Below are 6,000 nucleotides of genomic sequence, written 5' to 3'. Positions count from 1 at the left end.
TGTTGAGACTATATACCATTAGATTCAGACGGTTGTGAAGCCTCTATCTCTGAAACTAGTGGTGACTGATCAGACTTCTATCACAACATGATCATTTGTTTGCTATTTTTGCTGCTCTTTAACACAACAAGACATTTCTGTTTTATTTAAAGTTACATCTCTACTGATAATGCATTTATTCATCCCCTTTTCCAAGCACCAAAGTTTATAACCTTTGACACCCTGAGGATAACCAATAAACATGTATTTTAGTGTCTTCTTTTCCATCTTTAACATGAGCAAAAATTGTGCATCTAAACACTCTGGGATGATCTAAACGTGGAGCTTTACCTGTCTATACCTCTTGATGAGGCTTTAAGCTTAAAGTTGTAGAAGGACTCCTATTAATGAGATAACATGCTGTTTGGGCAGCTTCCCCCCAAAATTTCATGGGTAATGAAGCATTAGTTAAGAGACACCTCATACGTTCCATGATAGTTCCGTTAAACCTTTCAGCCAAACCATTTTGCTATGGAGTGTACATCACAGTGAAATGCCTTGTGATTCCCTCAGATTTGCAAAAGTTGTTGAATTTGTTATTCACAAACTCTAAACCATTATTTGTCCTCAGATACTTGACCTTTCTACCTGTTTGGTTCTCAACCTACTTCTTCCATTCAAGAAATTTTTCAAAAGCTTCATCCTTTTATTTCAATGGATACATCCATACTTTCCTTGAAAAATCATCAATGAAAGAAATGAAGAATCTCGAACCTCCCATAGAAGTTTTTTTTCATACAACCCCACAAATCTAAATGAACATAATCCAATACCTTTGGTTGTGTGCTTCCCTTTACCAAACTTTACTCTGGTAGACTTTCCTATTATACAACGGAGTTCAACATCTTTAACTCCTCCCAAGAAACCTTGTTGAGAAAGTGCTTGTAAACCTCTTTCACTCACATGAGCTAGCCTTTTGTGCCATAACATAGACATGTCTGTGACTTTGCCTAACGCAATAGCAGCACTACCTGAAATTGTAGTACCTTCCAACATATATAGACCATATACCTCAAGGTTTCCCTCAGTTTAACGAACCCTTGGTAACTTTCATAACTCAATTCTCAGATTTTATGGTACAACCTGATCTATCTAATTCACCAAGAGATATTGGATTACGTTTGAGTTTTGGAACAAACCTCACATTAGTAAGTATTCTGATCATTCCGTCATGTGTTGCAATTTGAACTAAACCAGTTCCCTTTACATCACAGGTACCATTATCACCCAATAAGACTTTTCTCCCATCACTATTCTGAAAGTTAGTCAGAAAATCCCGATTAGGGGTCATGTGAAATGTGCACCATGAATCCATGATCCAAGCATCCTGTATATCCCTATGAGACACCATCAAGACCTCTGCTGACTCATACCCATCAGTAGTCTTTGCTGAATCATATCCATTAGTAATCTCTACTGAATTATATCCATCAGTAACATTCGCTTCACTAGTTTCAGCTGCATGTTTGCTACTTGATGCTTGTTTGCTCTTATTCAAGGGACAATTTTTCTTAAAGTGTCCTTTATGACAAAGGAAACACTTTCTAAATTTTTCGTTTGATTTTGACCAGGAACTCCTCTCTTTACCTTTCCATCTCTTTTTCTCACTCCTTCCTCTGGCCATGAGTAACTCGCCATCCTTGTGTTCTTTCTTAATTTTGAGATTTCTAGTATTCAAGGCATCCAACACTATACTCATGGTCAATGAATCCCAACCATATTTAATAGCTGCCTTAACCTCTCGATATGTTTTTGGTAATGAATTTAAAAGAATCACTGCTTGATTCTCATCCGACATCTTCTCATCAATGTTATTGAGATCAACTACAATTTACTGAAATTCATCCAGGTTCTCTTCTAAGCTTTTATTTTAATCCTTCTTATATCCAAAGAATCTCTCCTTTAGATATAATTTATTTGGCAAGGACTTTGTCAAGTAAAGGCTCTCTAGCTTTTTCCACAATTCCCTTATACTAGTAGCCTCATCCACTAGCCCAAGCACTTCATTTGACAGATACAGAAGGATCATTGAATAGGTCATTTCATCAATATCCCTTTTTTCACTTTCTATAATATTTTATGGACGTCTCTCTTCACCTAAGATGCTACTTTATGTTGAACCAAAATAGCTCTAATCTTTTTCCTCCAAAAAGCAAAATCTCCATTCCCATTAAACTTAGACACTTCAAACCGAGTTGAAGCCATCTTTACAAAAAAAATGAATTAACTAAGATATGCCAACTACGAACTACTACACAAAACCCAAATCTCATTTGGATCGAATGGGGCTTTGATACCACTTGTTATAATTTATGCACTAATTCAGAGTATAAAGCTAAAACATAACACAATAATCCAGAGTACACAATGTAGCCACCTAATTTTGTCCGACCTTATTTAAAATTAATTTAATTGCTAGATTAATTTTTACCTTAATTTGGCTTATTTTGAATTTTGTGATTAACTACATTTTTCTTAAAAAAAAATTATTTAATTACTTTTAAAGTTATGTGGGTAGTTTGGTTAGAGTAACTAAATCAATTAGTTAGTCTAACTAAGGTAGTGGTGAAATATCAAATATGGTAACTTTTTTTTTTAATTTGGTTATCTTTTCTTCTAGCAACTCCTAAATCTTCATCTTTCTCCCTACAATGTCAAGAATCCAACACATAAAAAACTTGAACTTAGTTGGTGGTGTATGGTAGGGTTTTTGTTCTAATGATCCACACCTCAACAACGAGTGAGTAGTTTAGTATGTTGAGATTTCAGCTTTTATTTCTTTTCTTTTTTCTCTTCTTATTCTTATTATTTTGTTTATTTTCCTTTGAAGTTCTTTATTTTTCATTATTTTATTTATCTTTCTTCAATTTTCCATGATGCAAAAAAAAAAAAAAAAAAACTAAATGATTAAATATTTGCTTATTATTATTGTTCTTTTTTTTCTTTTTTTGAAAAGGATATTATCTTATTTCTCTACTTTTATTTCTCTTATAATTATTTATTTATTATCTTGTGAGTTTCTCTTTTATAGTTTTTTTTTATTTATTACATATTTCTTCGTACCTTGGTGTTATCTATTATTTTATTTATTATTATGTCTTTCCTTTATTAATTTATTCTTAAGCTTTATTTTCTATATATTGTTTTTTTTATATACATAATTAGCATTTTTATTTATTTAATTCTTTTTTCTTTTTATAGCATTTATTATTACTTCATTACTATTTTCTCATCTTGATTATTGCTTCTTTAATATTTTTCTCACCTTTATTATTGCTTCTTTAATATGTTCTTGTCTTTTATATATTATTTTTTTTCCTTCTTTTGTGATCAATTTAATATGTTATTACTAATAATTGTTTAAATTTTTTAACATTTTAAATTATTTTTCTTTAAAAATATCCGACGATGAAATCTAGGAAATTTGGGAATCCAATTTCTTAGAAGTCTTGAGGTGAGAAAATCGATTCTTTGGAAGTCCGAGATCGATCTCCAATATGTGTTTATTAAAATCTCAATATGTTATTTTGTGTTTACATTATTTATTATGGTGCTTCTTTACTCTTGTTTCTACTTATCTAATTTTCATATTAAGGCTCATTTTATTTCCTATTTAAAATTTTCAAGTTTTAAAATCCTTCTAATTTAAAATTTTCCAAGTTTTAAAATCTCTCACAAAACACTTTTTTTTAAAATCATTTAGATTTTTTTTAAAGTTATACTTTTTTGTGTTTTTCAAACGTTCAACATTTAATCTATGATTTTATAAGGTTTTTTAATCAAATTTTTCTAATAACTTATACCATTTTTCTTAAACAAAATCCTACGACAGAATTTAGGAAATTTGGGAGTCCGATTTCCTAGAATTCTTGAGGTGAGAGAAAATGATTTTAATTAATGTTTTTAAAAAAATCTCTTTATTAGAAGGCTATTTCTATGACGGATTTTGAGAAATTATACTAATTTCTCACTTTCTTGAGGTGAGAGGATTTTCTTCAATATAATATAATTGATGAAATGCTCTCCACTTATTTTATGAGATCATTGCTTCAAATATTGGAGTAATGAGGGGTAAAATAAGACATTAGTTTTTAAGAAATTAAAGAATATTTTCAATTCAATATTTGAAATTTGGCCACCATTTTCTAAACGGGTGTTGTGAGGTGCTAACACCTTTCTCATACACAAATGATTCCCGAACTCAACTCTAGTTTTCGTAGACCATTTTTTTTATGATTGTTTACTTTATTTCGATGTCCAATCACACCGTAAAAAGGATTGGTGGCGACTCGTATTTTGTTTTGAAACTAACCCATTTTGAGGACGTCGGTTGATCCGCATCGTCTTGGACACGTGGCGACACACAGAACACAAAATCCACCAAGCAATAAAGAAGCAAAGCAAACACAATGATATACAGTGGTTCGACCAATTTGGTCTACATCCACTTTATGAACCAGCTTGGAATGATTTTATTAAAAGTAAATTTGAGATACAATTATAGAAATCAATGCAAGCAACAATCTGTAATTAATCAAGATAAGCTCGACTACATCATTAACCCAAAAACGACGCCAAGAATATGAGAGACATGGATACCTCTGAAATTGAAACCTCAACACGTCGGACCTGCCCAAATCAAAGACCCAAACCCGTCGGAATCTATAGCAAACGATACCCAAATTTGTCGAAAACCCAACACTCGAAGAATCATGCTGAAATGGTCGAAAAACCACCGTCTCTGCCCGAAAAAATTAGACCCAACCAAGGACGATTTTGATCTTGCCTCATCGGAAGGCGCACTGGACGTTGAACGAAAGAAACACCACCGAACGCCCCATCGAACGTCGTTCACCGCAACTCTCTCTCCCTCTTCTTGTTGACTATCGGCTGCTCTCTTTCTTTTTTTTTTTTTTTAATTTTTTCACACATAAACCTAATAGAAAAGAAGAAGATTTATATATTTTCAAAAATGTCATTAGGCGTAATTACCATTCTGCCCTTAGTGTTAAAAAACCCATTTTCAAACCTCTTAAATAATTTGTCAATTTTTCACACATAAAGTCTGGAGAGTCACTTAGTGTTTTGTTGAGTGGATCAACATGTGTGTCCATGGTGCTCGTTTAAGACTTCCTCAAGTGCTTAATATGGATACTAGGGCTAAGTAGAGGTGTAAATGGGTTGGGTTGCATTGGGATGATAACCCGAATTATACTCCCAACCCAACCCATAAAATATGGGTTGGGTTGTCAGGTTGTATTATTTACTCTTTCTTTTCATTCCTAATGTTTATATGGTAGAAATTGTTATACGTCGATAAATCCTCACATCCAAAAATTCAAACATTTATAAATTCAAAGCTTCAAATATCCTTAAAAGTTTAACATTCCAAATATTATCCATAAATATTAAATAAATAATAAAATATCTATAATATAATATAAATATTATTAATTCGAGTTGGATTGGGTTGGCCCGAATTTTTCAACCCTCAACCCAACCCAATCCGAAAAAAACCAAAATTTTCAACCCAACCCAATCGAACCTAACCCAACTCAACCCACATTTTAAACTAACCTAACCTAACCCATTACAATATGGGCTGGATAGTTCAGGTTATCAGGTTATTCAGATTATTCTTACACCTCTAGGGCTAAGATTTCTGTGTGTTGTTCTTGATGGTTGAGGATTTTCTTGTGGAGAACCATGTGGATTGTTCTCCTTGGAACCTTTTTCCTTAGTTGGGTGGTGCCTTATTTCGCTTTTGGTTTTGTTTGTTTGGTCGGTCTTTTTCCTTTTAACAATACAACACCTTTGTCAAGAAAAGAAAAATGTTAAATTTGATGAAATTTCATGCTTTTTTTCGGTAGAATTAAAAAAAAATCATTTTCTATTATTCCAAGAAGGAAAATTTTATAAATAAAATAGTAAATAAGTGTATTTGAAATTACTTATTTAATC

This window comes from Cucumis melo, chromosome 9 (assembly GCF_025177605.1).
Source record: "Cucumis melo cultivar AY chromosome 9, USDA_Cmelo_AY_1.0, whole genome shotgun sequence".
Classification (NCBI taxonomy): Eukaryota; Viridiplantae; Streptophyta; class Magnoliopsida; order Cucurbitales; family Cucurbitaceae; genus Cucumis; species Cucumis melo.
This window is presented reverse-complemented; position numbering follows the sequence as displayed.